General features: G+C 33.9%; 1 long non-coding RNA gene across 1 annotated transcript in view; it reads right to left on the reverse strand.

Moving 5' to 3' along the window:
• Positions 1-20,426, reverse strand: part of LOC119868187 — an 88,210-nt gene that overhangs the window by 59,373 nt on the left and 8,411 nt on the right. The window contains exon 2 of the long non-coding RNA XR_005385928.1: positions 8,896-8,977. This is a non-coding gene — a long non-coding RNA (uncharacterized LOC119868187). The remainder of the gene's footprint in view (positions 1-8,895; positions 8,978-20,426) is intronic.

A 20,426-nucleotide genomic window follows, 5' to 3' on the forward strand; every position in this document is an offset into this window, starting at 1 on the left:
AGATATATATTATCAAAGAATTTTTTAAAGATTTTATTTATTTATTCATGATAGAGAGAGAGAGAGAGAGAGAGAGAGGCAGAGACACAGGCAGAGGGAGAAGCAGGCTCCATGCAGGGAGCCCGACGTGGGACTCGATCCCCGTACTCCGGCATCGCGCACTGGGCCAAAGATAGGTGCTAAACCGCGGAGCCACCCAGGGATCCCCTATTATCAAAAAATTTTAATGTATTAAATGTTGGAGAAGTAGAACTTTCAAAAAGTTACTTTGGGTGGCACTGCAAGTCTTTATCTTATATAATTTTAATCTTGAACTACTCAGTTGCCAGGTTTCATGACCTCATCATTTTAAAAGAAAATTTTCTATTGGTTTTCTCCTGGAACCTAATGGATCATGCTGCATTTCCCTCAGATGCACTTACTAGACTGCTGTGCCACTGTTATGTATTAAGAACATAACTTAGACCTTCAAGCATCCTTGCCTGTTGCATTTGTTCTCTCTGCTCCCAAGACATCATCTGCACCCTTTTTTCACTATTCGGTATCATTCCCTATTCCATAGACACCATCTGTTTACTTCTCCATCTCTCCCACTGGATTATGGGAGACAAAGTTATGCCTTATTTCACCTTATAAAACAATACCTCGAAGAGTGGATGCTCTATAAATGAAATTTGAGGTAAAATGCAAATAAGGACATAGGAAATTGGATATGCTTAATAGACATTCTTACCTAACAGTGATAAAATATTTTAAATAATAAGGAATTATAATATTTTGCCCAAAGTAAGAGTTCTTTCTGTATTAATAAAATCTAGTTAATACACACAATGAGAAAATTTTTATCTATTATGTTTTTTAGTATTTACAGATTGTGATTTGGGTACTTCTCTGTCATTATTATTTTCTCACATACACTTCCAAGATTACTACTATATAACTACACAGACACACACACACACACATTTCATATATATGTTGCTACACAATTCAATATACATGATTTAACACATATCGCTAGAATATTACTATACCTATATATACATTATACATATGTTATGTATGTATTTACACATTTTGTGTGTGTATATATATAATTTACACATTAAATATATAAAGGTTACTTTGAAATTTCATAAATCTGCCTTTTTAAATAAGAATAATTAAAAAGGGAAAACTTTTGTTTCTCTTCATATATTTCTTGTGGTTTTCTTTCTTTAAACCTACAGAGAAATGTTGACTGTTTTTCCACATAGAATTCTGCATTGCTTTTAAGTTAGAATCCCTCTCTTAGACTATTTGTCTCTCATCACATAGCAGAGAGAACCGAGCTACAGCTGACATAGCAGATAGCCAATTTTATTTGAGTTTTTAATTATTGCCATTTTTAAAATGATTATGTAGGCAAACCTCATTTTGTAGAGAAAAATCATGCTCCACCATCATAGATAAGGATTATGATGATGTTGATGAAAGAGGAGGAGGAGGAGACAAGATACAAGAGGAATAAAGGGTGAAGGAGGAAGAAAATGGAGGACAAAATCTGACACAATTACCAGGATATTTTAGCCACAGTATCTTTACCAAAACTGCTGTTCACCAGGAAAAAAAAAAATCCATCTGTGAATTGTCTACAGTGAAGGTGTAAGAAGAAACTTAGAGTGTTTTAAGTGTCTGGATATAACTCAGTTTCTTTGGTTTCCATGGCCAAATTGTGTACTTCTGATATCCCAGTGGCATCATTAAAATATTTATTAATCTCTATATATTAGTGTTTGTGAAATTAAATGCAGTAATATATTCTACGTTCCTTACACAGCACACACACATAGTAAGCATTCAAAAAATTAGGAACTGTTATTATTACTATAGGTTCCATTTCCCTTTTAATACCACTGTTTTCTCTTAGGTGTAACTCTCAATATTACCAATTCTTAGGCATTTTGATTCCATCTCTTCATTTGCATATCCATTTAAGCAAAGCTAAAACACAATGACCATTTCTTTAAGCCTAAACTGTGTATACTTTAATCACATAATTGTTTCTTGATGAATATAAGTGCCCTCTGATGCTGAGAGAAGGTCATGTTTATTTCCTAATGAAACAAAATACGGCATTCTTTTGATAACCTTGCTTTCTATGATTGCTACCATTTTCATTGTATTGCTTCTATCTATAAATGGTGGAATTTGGCACCAATAATCAAATGCCAGGTGGCAGTAATACCACCCTTTTATAAATCTAAGGCCAATGCAGAAAATGGTGTCATGGAAAGAGTACATTGCTTAACCTGCTTGTAAAAGTGAATAATCAAGAGATAAAAGGATATTTCAGCACCAATTCTTACTCTGTTATTACATTATGTAAGGTAAATTAATCCCAAAGTACCACTGGTGTTTCTCTAATGTGTGGAAACATAACCGTTTTATTTAACAACTATCACTCAATCTGGACCAAAAAAATGTATTCCCTGGGCCTTTCACTGCCGTTTTAAATTTGTTTACCATTTATACTCTGTACTCTGTGGATAAAACTCTGTGGATAAGTATGTTCCACAACTCTTCATTCATTTAGAGAAAAAAATATCGTCTGGCCACCTTAGTCACAAAAATAAAGACTCATTTTAGTACCTAAAATATCCAGGCCCTTAACAATGCTAAAATGTGCATAGATGCGGGGAATCTCCTTCTCCCTCTCCCTCTGCCTGATGCTCCCCCTGCTTGTGTTCTTTCTTTCTTTCTGTCAAATAAATAAATAAAATCTTAAAAAAATTTAAAAATGTACATAGATGCTTTATCCAAAGTAGCCCCAAATAAAATTCAACTCAAATGGCAGGCAATGGTAAAATGGATAAATGTCAATACAATGAAATACTTATACAATAGAATATTAGGCACAGAAAGCAAAATGTGAATGTATTTTACAAACAACTACACAGACATTACACTTAGCAAAACAAGCTGAACACAAAAGAGTACACAGCATAGAAGTCCAGTTAAATAAAGCTACCTGTTTTTGAAGTATCAGTAAACTATATATTTGATATATATATGTATATATATATGTAACACATACATATATATATACACATATATATATGTAACATAAAGACTACTAACAAAGTGAATAAATGTATACCCATCTGAAAGAAAATAATACCAATACTTTTGGGAACCCATATACACAAAACTTGTCCAATTTTATCACCCTGCCTCCTAGGAAAACACACATCAACATAATGGATAAAGAAGATATGATGTGCACAGGCACACTCCACCCTAGAATATCATTCAGTCATAAAAAGGAGTGATATTTTGTCATCTGTGACAACACGGATAGACCTAATGGGTATTACACTAACTGAAATAAGTCAGAGAAAGACAAATAGCATATGCTTATATGTGGAATCCAAAAACCAAACCCAATGAACAAACAAAAACCAAACAGACTCTTAAATACAGAGAACAAACTTATGGCTGCCAAAGGGAAGATGGATGGGATTATGGGCAAAAGAGATGAGGGGGATTAAGAAATATAAATTTCCAGTTATAAGATAAATAAGTCATTGAGATGAAAAATATAGCACAAGGAATATAGTCAATAACCTGTAATAATATTACACAGCTGCAGATGGTGACTATACTTATCATGGTGAGCAATGAGTAATGTACCAAATTTTTTTTATCACTATTGTTCTACACCTGAAACTAATATAACATTGTATGCGAGCTATAATCGAAACAAACAAACAAGAAGGCAAATGAACCTTGGCAAAAAAAAAAAATCAACAACTTAGAAATTATTTTATTTCTTAAAAAGAAGCAAACTAAAATTCTAAAGTAGAAAACTATGGTAAACAAAATGAAGAATTCACTAGAAGGACTTAAAATTAGATTCATTACAACAGAAGAAGGAATCAGCAAGCTTGAAGATAGGTCAATAGAAATTATGTAAACTAAGGAACACACAAAAAATAGTGAAGTTTTCAGAGAAAGTGGGACACTATCAAGAGTACCAACATTCACATAATGAAAATGCCAGATGGAGAAGTGAGAGAGAATGGAACAGAAAATCTATTTCAAGAAATAACAGCTGAAACGTTCCCAGATTTGATGAAAATCACTAATCTATACATCTAAGAAACTCATCTACTTCCGAGGGTAAATGTAAGAAGATCCACAAGAGACATCATAGTCAAAACACTCAAAGCAAAAAAGATAAAGACAAATACTGAAAACAAGAGTGAATTATCATGTGGAAATTAACACCAATAAGACCAACAGGTGGTATTTCACGAGAAACATTGCCAGAATGCCATGGGACAACATATTCAAAGTGCTGAGACAAATAAATGAACTGACAACCAAGGCTCCTATATCCACCACAGCTATCTTTCAAAACGAAGGCAAAATGAAGATATTCCCAGATGAACTAAAACTGAAAGAATCTGTTATGAATCCTGCAATAAGAAATTCTAAAGTTCTTCAGCATAAAAAGAGTGGCACCAAACTTATAAAATCTATATGGGAAAAATAGATACTCAGTAAAAACAATTATGTAGATAATTAGGCAAGTATAATTACATATTGATGTTCCTTTCTTATCATAACTGATATAAAAGTTACATGAAACTGGGATCCCTGGGTGGCGCAGCGGTTTGGCGCCTGCCTTTGGCCCAGGGCGCGATCCTGGAGAGCCGGGATCGAATCCCACGTCAGGCTCCTGGTGCATGGAACCTGCTTCTCCCTCTGCCTGTGTCTCTGCCTCGCTCTCTCTCTCTGTGTGACTATCATAAATAAAAAAAATAAAAAAAAAAGTTACATGAAACTATCTATAAAGTTGTATTTTGGTCATGTAACATGCACAAATATATATTTCACAATAAATACAAAGGAAGGGTTGTGAATGAAGCTATACTGGAGTAAGGAAATAAAACCAAATGGTACCATGAATTCATAGGAATAAATGGGACATAAGTTTAATATAAAATAAAATAAACTCTGTTAAGTATATTTATACTTCCATTTCTACTAGATTTTTCAATAGACATATACTTACATAAAGAAATAATTTTGACAATCTACTATTGGCTGTATTAAAGATATACAGAGATAATATGTATAAAAATGGTGGCACAGTGACAGTGAGTGGGAATGGAGCTATAGGGCAGTAAAGTTTCTGCATCATACCACTAACCTAGAATTCTGTACCCTGTGAAATTATCCATCAAAAGTGAAGCAAAACTAAAATCTCCTCAGGCAAACAATTGAGGGAGTTTGTTTTCAGGAGACTTGCCTCACAAAAAATGTTAAAACAAGTTCTTTAGGGAGAAAGAAAATGATATAGCTCAGAAACTCCTGTCTGCAAAAAGAAAGGAAGAATACTGAAACAAGAATAAATAAAGGTAAGACACAAACTTTCATTTTTTCCTTTTCTAAATTGATATAACAGATAAAAACATGTTCAAAATAATTCCGTGAATGCATTTTATAATATATTTGTATATACATACATTGTACTTGTGTCATGTATGCTTATGTATAAGTGAAATGAGTGACAGCAATGATACAATGAATGGAAGGAATTAGGAATATTTTGTTATCATAGGAACCTGTACTACCTATGAGGCAGTATCTTTGCATTTGAAAGTGGACTTGGATTATTTGTAAATGTATATTGCAAATACTAGGACAGCCAACAACTAAAAGTAAAAAGGAAGTGTAATTAATATCCTAAGAGAGAAAATGGAATATACACAATGCTCAATTAAAACCACACTTATATGTAGAATATGAAAAAGCCTGTCATATAAGTAGAGAGGAGAATGGTGGTTGCCAGGGGGTGGGAGGTGGGGAAATACAGAGATACTGGTTAAAGGGTTAAAGTTTCAGTTGCAGGATGAGTAAGTTCTGGAGACCTGATGTATGGCAAGGTGATACAGTTACTAATACTGTACTGTATACTTTAAACTTGCTAGGACAGTAAATCTTAAGTGTTCTCACCAAGAAAAAAAATAGGTAACTATGTAAGATAATGGATATGTCAATTAATTCACATTGTATACATATAACAAAACATGATGTTGTGTACCTTAAATATATCTGATTTTTATTTGTCAATTATACCTCAATAAAATTGGAAGTAAATTAAAAACAAAATGGCAGAAGTGTGTAAGTAAAAAATAAGAACAAATTACAAGGACAGCAAATAGAAACAATATTAAATATGGTAGATATTAATCCAACTATACCAAAAATCACTTTCAGCATCAATAGTCTAAATATACCAGTTAAAAGACAGTGATTGTCAGAATGGATCAAAAAACAAGACCTTGCCATATGCTGTTCACAAGAAAACCACTTAAATATACAGAAACATACAGATTAAAAGTAGAGGGATGGAGAGAATTATACTATGCTAACACTAATCGAAAGAAAGTGGGAGTAGCTTTATTAATTTCCCTCACAACAAACTTCAAGTAAAATTATTAGAGATAGAGGAGCATTACCTAATGTTAGAGGGGTCAATAATACAGTAAAACACAGGATTTCTCAGTGTGTATATGCCTCATAACAGAGTATAAAAATACGTGAGTAAAAAGTTGATAGAATTGCAAAGAGAAATAGATGAATCCACTATTATAGTTGGAGACCATAACACTACTCTATCAGAAACAGACAGATCCAGGAGGCAATCAGTAAGAATACAGCTGAACTCCCCAACACCATCAACCAGATATATAAACGACGTTTATAGCCTGCTTACAACAACATCAGAATACACAGCTTCTCAAGCTCACAAAGAACAACCAAGATAATCCCCATTCTGAGTCACAAAACACATGTTAACAAATTTAAAAGAACAGAAATCATAGTGTCTGCTCTCAGTTTGCAAAAAAATTAAACCAGAAAATCAATTAAAGAAAGAGCTGGAAATCATACAGATTATGTTATTTGACCATAATGGAATCTAACTAGTAATCAGTAACAGAAAATAAGAGGAAAATCTCTAAACACTTGGAAATTAAACACATACTTCTAGATATCCCATGGCCTATAAGGAAGTCTGAAAGTAGATATTTAAAAATACATAAAACTGAATGGAAATAAAAATTAACAAATCAGAATGTGTGGGACACATGTATACTAGTGCTGAGAAAGTTTTAATAAGGTGTGCTTACTTTAAAAAGAGAAATGCCTTAAGTCAATTATATAAGTTAACAGTGCTGTAAACTAGAAAAAAAGAACAAAATAATCACAAAGGAAGCAGAAGAAAGAGAATAATAAAAGAAAAGCAGGAAATAGTGAAATTGAAAATATAGAAAACAACACACAAACCAATGAAAAAAATTCTTTAAAAAAATCAATAAAATTGATAAACCTATAGACCAAGACTTGACAAAGACAAAAAAAAAGGACACAAATCACCAATATCAGGGATGAAAGAAAAGCTATCATTGTACGCATTACAGCCATTAAAAGGATAACAAGGGAATACTACAATCAACTTTACACAAATAAATTAGACAGGAAGAAATGGATCAATGCCTTGAAAACCACAAACACCTAAACTTAATCAAGATGAAAGACAATCTGAATAGCCCATGTCCATTGAAAGAACTGAATTCAAAATTTTAAAAACTTGCCAAAGAAATTTCTAGGCCCAGATGGTTTCACTGGCAATCTATCAATTATTCAAAGAATTAACACCAATTTTATACAACCTCTTTCAGAAAATAGAAAAAAAAGGAATGTTTCCCAACTCACTTAATAAGGCCAGTAACCACAATAACAAAAACAAAGACAGTACAAGAGAAAACTACAGACCAATCTTTTAGATGAATGTAAACGTAAAAATCCTCAATAAATTAGTAAACTTAATGCAATGATGTATGATATTAATTAGACATCATGACAAAATGGGACTCATTCCAGCTATGTGAAGCTGTATCATCATTTAAATATCTATCACTGTAAGCCACCACATCACCATAAAGAAAAACATCATATATGTATTATATATATATATAATACATATATGATTGTAACAATTGACATGGAAAAAGTATTTTTAAAAAATCCAACAACCTTTCATAATTAAAAAAAATCTCAGCAAGTTATCAATAGGGGCTATCTACCACAATTTTCTAAAAAGCATCTTAAAAAAACAACTACAGTGAACATTATATTTAATGATGAAAGACTGAATGCTTTCACTCTAATTTTTAAAAATAATTTATTTATTTATTTTAGAGAGGGACAGAGAGAAAGTACATGCAAGCAGAGGGCAGGGGAGAGAGGGGGGTGGGTGAGAATCTTAGGCAGATTACCTGCTGAGCACAGAGCTTAATCCCACCGACCCATGGGATCACGACCTGAAGTGAAACCAAGAGCTGGACACTTAACTGATTGAGCCACCCAGGTCCCTCAATTTTCACTCTAATTTCAAAAATAAGATAAGGCAGTCTGCTACCACCACTCTTATTGAAGATACTATTGCAAAGTCTTGCCATAAAAAGTCAAGGGAAATAAAAAATATATACACATATTGGAAAGAAGAATTAAAATCATCCCATTTTGCAGAACACATTGCCTCTGTTAAAAATTACAATCTACTAAAAACCCTCTGAGAATAAGTGATTTTAGCAGAGTTGCAGGATAGAAGGTCAAACACAAAATATCATATTTCTATATATTAAATATGAACATGTGGAAATCAAAATGAAGAATTCCCAAGTTCTTAGAAGTATGCCATATTACTGATCCAAGATCGATAGAACCAAAGTAGGTTAAATTAAAACACATATTCATGTGGGTACATCATATTTAAACTGTTGAGAGCCAAAGAATAAAAAACAATTAAAAGTGTCAGAGAAATAAAGATAAATTGCCTACCTGGGAATGATGACTTAATAATGCCTGCCTTCTCAAGAGTATCCACGGAGAACTGTGCAAATGGGGCAGCATCTTTGCAAGGCTGAAAGGAAAAATACAGCTGTCAAGACAGTATTCTATATCCATCAAAATTCTTTCCAAACGGAGGATGAAACAAGACATATTGATACCAACAAACCTGAGACCGTTGTTGCTGGACAATCTGTAATGTAAGTAATACTAAAGGAAGGTCTTTGGTTGAAGGGAAAGGACCCTTCCTGGAAATGAAAGACTGTGGAAAAAAGGGAAGAGTACTAGAGAGGGAAAATACTGTAGATAAATATGACAACTTTTCTCTATGTCTGAAATACATCTCTATGAAGTAAAAATGGTAAATAGTGTTGCATATGTAAAATACATGACAGAGATATATTTGTCACACTGGAAATATGACAAAAGATAGGGAAAGGATACATTCACACCATGTGGTACTTTCCTAACTCTACACACCAGGAGAAGATAGCAATGAGCAGGTCAGTCCCTAAAGCACCAATTAAACATGTTATAGGTAGTAACATGCTTAGTATGACTGTATAACAAGTTCTTCCAAAATTTATTTACTCATTATTTACTGTTTTTGTTTTCCTCAAGTGAATACAACCTCAGTGAGTACAACCATCACATGGTTTGTACCTGGCACATGTCAGGAAGGGAAGAAAAATTTACTGAGTCAATGAAATATTTAAAATGAAATCAATTATGTGAAATGATAAGAAAAAAAGATACACTCCTTGGGCATATCACTTGCCTTACCAAAAACTATTTATCTTGTGGACATAGGACTATATTAATTTTCTCTTTCAAAACCCCTATACCAAACTCTGGGAAACAAAGGATTGCAGAAGGGGAGGTGTGTGGGGGGATGGGATAACTGGTGATGGGCATTAGGAGTGCACACGATGATGAGATGAGCACTGAGTGTTATACTATATGTTGGCAAATTGAATTTAAATTTAAAAACTATATGGAAAAAACTCCCCCTACAGATCCAAAAGTATTTCAATAAGTAGTTTTTGAAGAGAAAACACTGCTATTAATGGCACTCCAGCCTCTTTAGTACAACCATCCTGCTGAGAAAACTTAAGAAAGCTGGAAGATACTAATCTAAGCTAGCGAGCTTTTGAAAAGACAGAATTTCAGATGAGAAGCTTATGTGGTATGATCCACCCAAATTTACAATTGCTTTTCTCTTGAAGGCTTTTACTGATTCCAAAGATGTGATTGACGATCTATAATATTAAACAGGAAGTTGTAGCTAAGAAGGTGAAAAGGACTTCCAGCAGTCTCAACCAACTCAGGAACACAGACTGGACCTGAGAGTGCACCAGGAGAGAGGATTTGAAAAACAAACCAGGGTTCACTTGGCACCCCCTAGGGGCTATGCCCTAATGTCACTATGAACCTCAAATAACTCCACAGAAAACCTCAAAACCAGCTTCAAAATGACTCAATCTCTAACTGTGATGAGATGAACTACCTCTACCCTAACAGCCTCTCAAAAGCAAAAGATTATTAAAGAAAGATAGTATCACCCAGCAACTTCAATTACTTCTACAGTATTTCATATAGAAAATCCAGCTCGCATTAAAAAATAACCACACATACAAAAAGTGAGTGGGCAAGAAAAGGACAACTGTTTCGTCACATGTGAGACTCATTTCCTCCTTTTAGTGAGGATGTTGGGACAGAGAAAACTAACACTTGGTTACATCAAACAATTTTGAGCAACAGTGAGATATCACTATATACCTATTAGATGGTAACAATGAAAAATGTTGACCGTAAGAAATGATGACAAGGAAACAGAGCAAATACAATTCTCATATTCTGCTGATAAGGAATACAACTGCATATTCATACCACATAACACTTTGACATACTGTAAAATAATTGAAGTATACAGCTGTCATGTGATCCATTCTGTCTCTTGAAACTTTTCCTAGTAAAAATGAATTTATATCTCCATATAAAAACTCCAAAAATGTCTAAACATGCAAAAGCGAAGAGGACTGGGGCAGGGTCAGAAAGAACTATGAAGTTCACAAGGAACCTCGAAAGGGGAAGAGTGGATATTTACATTATCTTAATTGAGGTGATGGTTTCATAATACACACATATCTTGAAACTTAGTTAATTTTAATGTTGTGCAATTTATTTTAACTCAATTATACCTCAATGAACCTGTTTAAAATGTGCAGCGTGCACCGAATATGTGTCTTAAAGTATAGAGCATTAAATCCCAAAAGAGGAAGTAGTGAAAATTTTAAATGATCAAGACACTGAAAAACTCAATAATTTTTTAACCAAAATATAATAGAAATAAAATGATAAAATTAAGATCGATAAGTGAAATTAATAAATTACAAAGAGAAAATGTAAAAATCCAAAAGTTGTCATTTGATGTTGCTGCTATTGTTCTTTTTTGGAATACTGCAAAAAATGATAAACTCTTGACAACACTTATCTCTCACCCTCTCCACTTGCAAAAGAAAAATATATCTAACCATTAAATTATCACTACCAAGAGTGTAGAGTGGATTATCACCACAGATCCTTGAGAGACATGCATAATAGCAGAAGTTATAACAGTATTTTGAAGTTACCTGAAATCAGTAAATTCCAAGATATAATCAGCTCAACAAAAAAGAAAAAAAAACTTAGAAAATCTCAACAATTCTATACCTATTTTATAAATTGCATCTGTAAATAAATCCTTCTTACCAATGATTCTCTACTCTTGTGCCAGAGGGCCTGATACTTTCCATACAGTTAAAAACAAACAATAATCTTGCACAATCTTTTCCAGAGAACAGAACCATTAAAAGTACTCCTCAATTATGTTATGAGACTACAATAAACGACAAGAATATTATAAGAAAATCAATGGTTTATAGTAGAGAACTGGAGAAATGAAGCACCACCTTTCCAATGCTGAAAAAAAGTATAAAATGTCAACTCAGAATTCCAAGTGCAAAAAAATTACACTTCCATAATCATACTTAAATATGTGATTAAATATATAAAATTATTTTCTATTATTTCTTTAAATGATAACTAACTAGAATAACAGCTCTCCTTTACCCAAATGCCACAGGAAACCTAAGACACCATCCTCACTCACACTATCAAAAGTCTACTCTTACCAGATTGTGACTAGTTAATCTAAACCTCCCATCCTATGGTGTCCAACAAGCTTCAAGCAGGGAACTGAAACCTTAATAACTGCTGGGTGGTAAAGAGCTGTCTTTCATTACAATTCAGTGCCAATGGAGAGCATGTGGCAAATCTGGACTTCCAGTCTCTGAAAATTAATGAGATGCTGCTCCCTTCCTTGCTGAGGTGCTGTCAGAGGAGATCTAGTAAAGATTAATGACTTTCACCACAGCCCATGCTAAAGAAGTCATTCTGTATTGTGTTAGTGGATTCTACATGAGGGGCTATAACCCGACATTTCTACTCTTCCCATCAAGGAGGAATTAGTGAAGGTCTAGTAGGGAGCCACAACTCCCAATGCTACCTGGCAATAACCAAAAACATCCCCCATCCATGAGTAAGCAGAGATCAAGGATGGAACAAAGACTACTACAGTAACCCAGCAATAGAGGCAGTGTCTTCACCTTTCCCTTCATGTATAATACCAGAGGAAAGAATAACTGATCTTGAAGGAGGAAACAGAAATTACCCAGTCAAAACAATAGAGAGGAAACAGATGGAGGGAGGTTAAAAAACCCAAAAACTAAGGCTCGGGAACCTGTGGGTCCATAAGAAACATTCTAACAAATCTGTTAGTGGAATCCCATAAAGACTGAATAAAGCATGGGACTGAAAAAATGCTCTAAGAAATAATGCCTAAAACCTCAATTTTTTCAAAAGACATGGACCTAAGCAGATTCAAGAAGCTTAACAAAGCCCTATGAGGATAAACTTGAAGATACTCACACCAAGAAACATCAGAGTCAAACCTCTAAAAACTAATGACAGTAAAAGGTTCATGAAAGCCGCAAGACAGAAGCAACACCTTACCTATAGGGAAAAACATTCAAATTAAGTCTCTTTTTCCATCAGAAACCAAAGAAGCCAGGAAATAGTGGCACATTTTTTAAGTGCTGAAAGGAAACAACTGTCAACGCAGAACCCTACAGTCAAATTATCTGAGGCCTGAAGTGAAAATGAAGATATTCTTGTATCAAGGAACACTAAAAGAACTGATTTCCAGCAAAATACCCCAAAAGAATTGCTAAGGGAAGTTTTCTATATAGAAGGGAATGATAAAAGAAACAATCCGGAAACATCAAAAAAGAAGACAGAACAAGATAAGCAAATACATAGATGAATACAATAAATGTTCTTTCTCCTTTTGAGTTTACTGTATTATCTTTTCAGCTGAAACAAAAATTCTAACATTGTTTGATATAGATTCTCAAAGTATATAGAAGAAATATTTAAAACGATTATATTAAAAGCAGGAGGAGAGTAAAAGGAGTGCTTTAGGAGGTAAGATTTCTACACTTCATTAGAAGTGACAAAATGATAACAGATTTTCATAATGATAAAAAAATCAACTGATTAACTGATTGACAGCAGATATATAATACATCCAGAGTAATCAGTAAAAAGACTAATGCAAAAAGATACACTCAAATATAGTATACATAAATAAAATTTGGGTTCTAAAAAACAGTTCAAGTATCCATGGGAAGGTTGACAAAAGAAAACAGAAAAATTAAAAATAGGGTGAATGAATGGGGAAAAAAAGACACGCAGATCCTAATATATAGATGATAACTTTAAATGAAAATAGCCTACATACACCAACTAAAAGATAGAAACTGGCTGAGTAAACTCCAAAAAAAAAAAAAAAAAAAAAAAGCTCAACCATTTTCTGCCTACTGCAAACTCACTTTAGATATGATTTAGGTGGACTCAAAGCAAAGGATGGGAAAAGATACATCATGCCAACAATAATCAAATGAAAGCAAGCAAGGCAATATTAATATCAGATAAACAAAATTCAGACCAAACAAAATTATCAGAGACAGAAATGGATACCACACAAGGATATAGGCTCAATTCAACAAGAAGATACAGTAATCCTAAATGTTATCTGTACCCAACAAACAGAGCTATAACCTGAGAAGCAAAACTGATACAACTGAAAGGAGAAATAGATGAATCAATAATTATAACTGGAAATGTCAACCCTACTCTCTCTAATTGATAGAACAAATGTCCAGAGACAGTCAGGATGCTGAAGAAATCAACACCATTAACTGACAGTACCTAACTGGTACTTATATAACATTGTGACAAATAATGACAAAATACAAATTCTTTACAAGTGTCCATGGAGTATGTACCAAGATAAAATATATGCCGGGGCTAAAAAGAAAGTTCCACAAATTGAAAATAATTTAAATCCTAAGAGTATGTCCTCTGATCATAATGGAATCAAATGGGAAATCAATAACAGAAACATAACAGGAAATCTTCAAAATTTTGCACACAAAACAACACACTTGTAAAAAATCCCTGGGTCAAAGAAGGATCACAGGAAAAAAAAAAATCACTGAAATAAATGAAAAAAAAAAAAACCCAACATGTTAAAATTTGAGATCAAAGACAGAAATAGAGAAATAGCAAATAAAAGAGGAAACATTTCCCAATTCATTTTATGAAGCTAGTATTACTAAGATATTAAAATTAGACAAACAAAAAAACCCCAGGACAGATTAATTAATATTCCTTGAATACAAACACAAAATCCTTAACATAATATTAGCAACTAGACCCCAGAAGCATAGAAAAAGATTTATGCACCATGAACAAGTGAGTTTAAATCCAGGCATCCTGGGACGCCTGGGATGCAAAGCATCTGACTTTGGCTCAGGGCATGATCTTGGAGTCCCGGGATTGAGTCCTACATCGGGCTCCCTGCATGGAGCCTGCATCTCCCTCTACCTATGTCTCCACCTCTCTCTCTCTGTGTGTCTCTTATGAATAAAATCAATCAATCAATCAATCCAGGCATCCAAGGCTGGTGCAGTATTTGAAAACCCATCATTGTATTGTACCATATTAACATGCTAAAGAATGAGGGGCACCTGGGTGGCTCAGTGGTTGGGCATCTGCCTTCGGCTTGGGGTGTGGTCCAGGGTCCTGGGATCAAGTCCCGCACTGGGCTCCCTGCATGGAGCCTGCTTTTCCCTCTGCCTGTGTCTCTGCCTCTCTCTGTGTGTGTCTCATGAATAGATAAATGAAATCTTTGAAGAAAAAAAAGAAAAAGAAGAAGAAAAATGACATAAACTTATCAGCTGATGAAGTAAAAAAGCCATTAACCAATTCAATATCTAGTTATTCATGATAAAAACTCAGAGAAATAAGAATATGGAGAACTTCCTAATCTCGATAAAGAGCATATACAAAAGATCTAAAATATACGTTATGCATAATAGTTAAAAGTTGAATACTTTCCTGCTAAATTCAAGAATAAAAGGCAAGTATGCTCACTTTCACGTTTATTCAAAATAGTGCTGGAAGGTGAGACAGGACAATAAGGCAAGGAAAGGAAATAAGAGGAGTATAAGCCTGAAAAGAAGAAATAAAACTATTATTATCAGCAGATGATAAATGTCTACACAGAAAATCCCAAGGAATCTATTCAAATTTCTTAAATAAGTAAGATCAGCAAGGCTATATATGACACAAGATGAACATACAAGTTCAAATGTATTTCTATATTTTAGCAATGATCTTATGTGCACTGAAATTAAAAAAAGAACTTACAAGTGCTTCAAAAATTAAATAGAGGCAAATCTAACAAAATATGTATAGACCTTATATACAAAAACTACATAACACTGATGGAAGAAACCAAAGAATATTTAAACAAAGGAGACACATACCATGCTCATGGATTGGAAGATTTAAGATTTATGAAAGATTTGAATACTTCCCACAATGATATACAGTTTTAAAGTAATTTAAAGTATACAAAAAAAGTATATTTTGTAGAGATTAACAAGAGCATTCTAAAATTGAAATGAACACAAAATGAAACTAGAACACCTAAGAAAATTTTGAAATAGTAGAATAAAGTTGGAGGACTCACTCCACCCAATTTCAAGATGTATTATACAGGTACAATACTCAAGATACTGTGGTATTACTAGAGGACTAGACACATAGATCAATAAAACAGAATGGGAACCTAGTAATAGCCACATGCAGTATGGCTGGTTTATTTTTTATAAAGCTGCAGAAGCAATTCCGTAGAGAAATAATGGTCTTTTCAAAAACTGTGCTATCGTAATTGGATACACCTAGCCCAAAATAGAGCTGCAATTTAAACTTCACACCTCATATAAAAAGTCAACTTAAAATGTATCATAGATCAAAATGTAAAACAAAATCTATAAAACATATAGAAAAGAAATAGGATAGAAACATTCAGGTCCTATGGCTAAGCGAAGAGTCAACAGATCTGACACCAAATGTACAATCCATATGAGGGAAAATTAATAAATTAGACTTCATCAAAAGTTAAAACTTCTGCTGTGCTAACAGTTCTATCTTCTGTTAAGTAACTGGAAACATGTCGCATACTAGAAGAAATCCTTTACAAGCCATGTATCTGACCAAAGACAGATATCTATAATATATAACATAAAGTTTTTTTTTAAAGATTTTATTTATTTATGCATGAGAGACACACACAGAGAGAGAGGCAGAGACACAGGCAGAGGGAGAAGCAGGCTCCATGCGGGAAGCCCGACATGGGACTCGATCCCCGGTCTCCAGGATCAGGCCCTGGGCCAAAGGCAGGCACTAAACCGCTGAGCCACCGGGTCTGACCTATAACATAAAGTTTTAAAACTCCAATTGGAAAAGAGTCAAAAGAAATGAACAGAAATTTCACCAAAGAGGATATACATATGGCAAATAATTACACAAAAATATGTTTAACATCAGAGCCACTAGGCAAGCTCAAATTAAAATCACAATGAGATACCACTACACATCTATTAGAATGGCTAAAATAAAAAATAGTTACACTGCAAAATGCTGGCAAGGATGCAGATAAACTCATATATGGCTTATTATAATGTAATGCAGCTATTCTGAAAAAATTAGGCAGTTCCCATAAAAACTGAACATGCAAATACCATATGATACAGAAATAGTATTTCTGAGTATTTATCCCAGAGAAATGAAGACTCATGTTCACAAGGAAACATGTACTGAAATGTTTATCACAGCTTTTTTTTTGTAAGAGCCAAAAATTGGAAACACCCAGATGTCTTTAAGAGTGAATGATTAAACAAAATGTGGTACATCCATACCATGGAATTCTCAGTAAACACAACAATAATAAAAACTATTTATACACTCAACAACGGTGATGAATTTCTAGATAATTATGCTGAGTGAAGAAAAGCCAATCCCAAAGGTCAAATAAAGAATGATTCCATTTATAAAGTATTCATTAAGTGAAAAATTATAGAAATGAAGAACAGAATAGTTGCCAGAAGTCAGAGATGGGCACAGGGGCAGGGAGGGTAGTGTTTACCTATAAAATGGAAACACCGAGATTCTTGCGGTAACTAAAATGTTCCATGTCTTGCCTGTGTAAGTGTTAATATCTTGGTTGAGATATTGCATACAGTTTTATAAGATTTTAAAACTGGGTGAAACTGGGCAAATGGTACAAGAATGTCTCTGTATCATTTCTTATAACTGCAAATGAATGTACAGTCACCTAAAGAGAAAGCTAAAGTATTACCTATAATCTTGATATACAGTTGGAATTCACTGGCAATGGGGGGGAAAATACCTGTTAATTGAAACTTATTTCAAAAAGCAGTTTGAGAGGAGATACCTTTTTTTTTTTTTTTGAAACAGTCAACTATTCAAAACATCTTACTGAGAAAAACTGGGACAGCTGGAAGTATATAAAAGAGATCTCTTCAAGATAACCACAAACTCAAGGAAACAAGCATGGAAGGCCTAGGACCTCAGAAAGAAGAAAATCCTAGGTAGTGAGATCCAAATTTAGGACCACTTTCATCTACAAACGATTTGCTAATTCAAAAGAGAGTACTGAACATTCAAAACACTAAGCAGCTAAGCACCTTGGGCAGGTAGGTCTTCTTATACCCTCACCATGTCAGGGGACACATGCTGAACTTAGGGCCCGGAGAGGCAGAAGGCTAAAGAAACAACACACTTCATGGGTTCTTTTAATTTCCCTAAGGGTCTACACCTTAAATGTCCATATGAACCAGAAATGCAAAACACCTTGTAAAACTTGAGACCCAGTTTTAAAGGTCTCAAGGAAGAAAAGAACTTCCTGCAGGTGACTTCCTGCAGTCAAAGAAATTGTCCTTAGAGGAAGAAAAATATCACCCAGAACCTACAGTTATTTCTGTAGTATTTCATACAGAAAGTCTATCAAGCAATAAAAGTAACCATACATAACAAAAGTATAAATGTAAAGGATTAACATCAGGCCTTTCAAATGTTTTCTCCATTTACTGCGGGTGCCTGGAAAAGAAAGGGTTAAGACTTGGTTATACCCAAGCAGTTCAGAGTGATAGTGAGATACCACTGTGCACTTCCCAGAAGGGCTATAGCTGAAAATACTGACTACAACAAATGCTGACTACGATGTAAGGTGACTGAGATTCACACTGCTGATAGGGCACCATATTGCAAAGCGTTTGTCACCTTGTAAAATAACCTACAGAAATCCTAATCATGCGATCCAGCCATCCATTCTTTGAAGTTGATGCAAACACATGAAAATACATGATCTTATAAAGACCTGTCCAAGAATGTACACAGCGTGCACAAAAGGGGAGCACCTGGGCAGCATCAGCAGGAAGGGAATATGACTGTGCTGCAAGGAAACTTAGAAAGGTAGGTTACATGGATATTTACGTCATCTTGATTATGTTGCTTGCTTCACAAATATGTATGGATTTCATAATGTATACCATTTATTTTAAAGTCGTGCAGTTTATTTTAAATTAACTATATACTTTCATAAAGCTATTAAAATATGAGCTGCAACAAAATATGTGTCTAAAGGAAAAATTTATACCATCAACTGCCCAAGTGGAAATGCTAAAAACTTAAGACCTGATAATCCATCTCAAGGAGTTTTTTTAAAAGTTTAAATTTTTAACTAATAATTAAAAATATGAAACAACAAGATGAAGATCTGTTAACAGATTCTGAATGATTGCAAAGAGAAGACTGACAAATCCAGAAGGGATTTTTTGAATAGAATAACTAACTTGATTGTGGTAATCATTTCACAATGTTCATATGTGTCAAATGGTGATATTGTACACCTTAAATATAGACACTTGTGTCAATTATATCTCAAAAATATGGAATAAAAATTTAAAAACTCCCCGCAAGATTTATCAAGAAAATTAAAGATATATTATTGATAAAAATAAATGTAGAAGGGATCATCACACAGATCCTGGAGACAAATACATAATATTATTTTTAAAAACATACTAATAAATTTGAAATTATATGAAATAATGAAAAAATTTTACAATCTTTTTTTTAAGCTTTTTAAAAATTTATTTATGAAAGACACAGTGAGAGAGGCAGACACACAGGCAAGGGAGAAGCAGGCTCCATGCAGGAAGCCTGATGTGGGAATTGATTTTGGGACTCCAGGATCACTTCCTGAGTCAAAGACAGACACTCAACTGCTGAGCCACCCAGGCATCCCAAAAATTTTTTACAATCTTAAGAAATCTCAGTAGCCCTGTAATTATTAAATAAACTGTGTCTATAATGAAAATCCTTCTTAAAAAACGAATGCCATGGCCTAGTGTCTGGATTCCTGAACTTTTCTACATAATAAGAAAGAAATAACAACTATCTTGCATAAACTCTCTCACAGGGGGCCTGGGTGGCTCAGTTTGTTAAATGTCTGCCTTTGGCTCAGGTCTTGATCTCAGAGTCCTGGGACTGAGCTCCTCATTGTCTCTGCTCAATGGCAAGTTTGCTTCTTCCTCTCCCTCTGTGAGCTCTCTCACTTTCTCTCTCAAATAAATAAATAAAATCTTAAAAATAAACCCTCTCACAAAATGCAAAAACATTCCTCCAAATGTTCTAGGAGGGTTCTAGGAGACCCTTATAAACTTTATACCAAACTAAAGATAATGTAAGAATAAGGTTTAGGTCTCATATGATCAAATGTAGAAAACGTATGTTTGACAAATGGAATAAAAAATGCATCAATAATAATGTACAAATTAAGGTTAATTCAAGAATGAATTCTTGGGGATTTAACATTCTGAAGTCAAACCACTTTAAGAAAACAAAGGAAGAGAAAGGAAGAAAATCATGTACTATTGCAATAGATACAAAGAAACCATGTGACATAATTTACCACTCACTTAAAAAACAAACAAACCCAAAACTGAAAACTGAGAACACCACAGCAAACATCATACTTAGTGATGAAA

The sequence above is a fragment of the Canis lupus genome, chromosome X (genome assembly GCF_011100685.1).
Source record: "Canis lupus familiaris isolate Mischka breed German Shepherd chromosome X, alternate assembly UU_Cfam_GSD_1.0, whole genome shotgun sequence".
In the NCBI taxonomy this organism is placed as follows: Eukaryota; Metazoa; Chordata; class Mammalia; order Carnivora; family Canidae; genus Canis; species Canis lupus.